Source organism: Odontomachus brunneus, unplaced genomic scaffold (genome assembly GCF_010583005.1).
Source record: "Odontomachus brunneus isolate Ranch 3 - 2012 unplaced genomic scaffold, Obru_v1 Obru_scaffold_089, whole genome shotgun sequence".
NCBI lineage: Eukaryota > Metazoa > Arthropoda > Insecta > Hymenoptera > Formicidae > Odontomachus > Odontomachus brunneus.
The window spans coordinates 1,113,617-1,114,064 of NW_022639539.1; positions in this window are offsets into that span (position 1 = coordinate 1,113,617).

Genomic DNA, 448 nt, shown 5'->3' on the forward strand with positions numbered 1-448 from the left:
CTAGGTTATAATATCATTTCATGTATATTTACCCACAAAGGTCGAAAGCACAATTTTATTAATAAATGTTACTTAATGTGATAAGCAAACAATTATATGCTCACGACTCAACAATTATATACTTATGCACTCGTCAACAAAATCATGGAATATATAACCCACATAGAACATTACATCTAATAGGGAGCGTCCCAATTGACCACGGTACGATTGGACACAACCAACCGATGAAAAAAATTATCTAGTAAATTACTAGGTCGAACCAATCATTACAATCTGTGTCCAATCATATCGTGGTCAATCGGGTCCTACCCCATCTAATATATGTATATTAGAGAGCTAGAGTTGATAAGTATATATCTATTAGATGATCTGTTAAATATCTATACCATATATGGTGAAAATGTCCGTCTTGTATACAGATACTGTATGTATAATAGAAGTGATG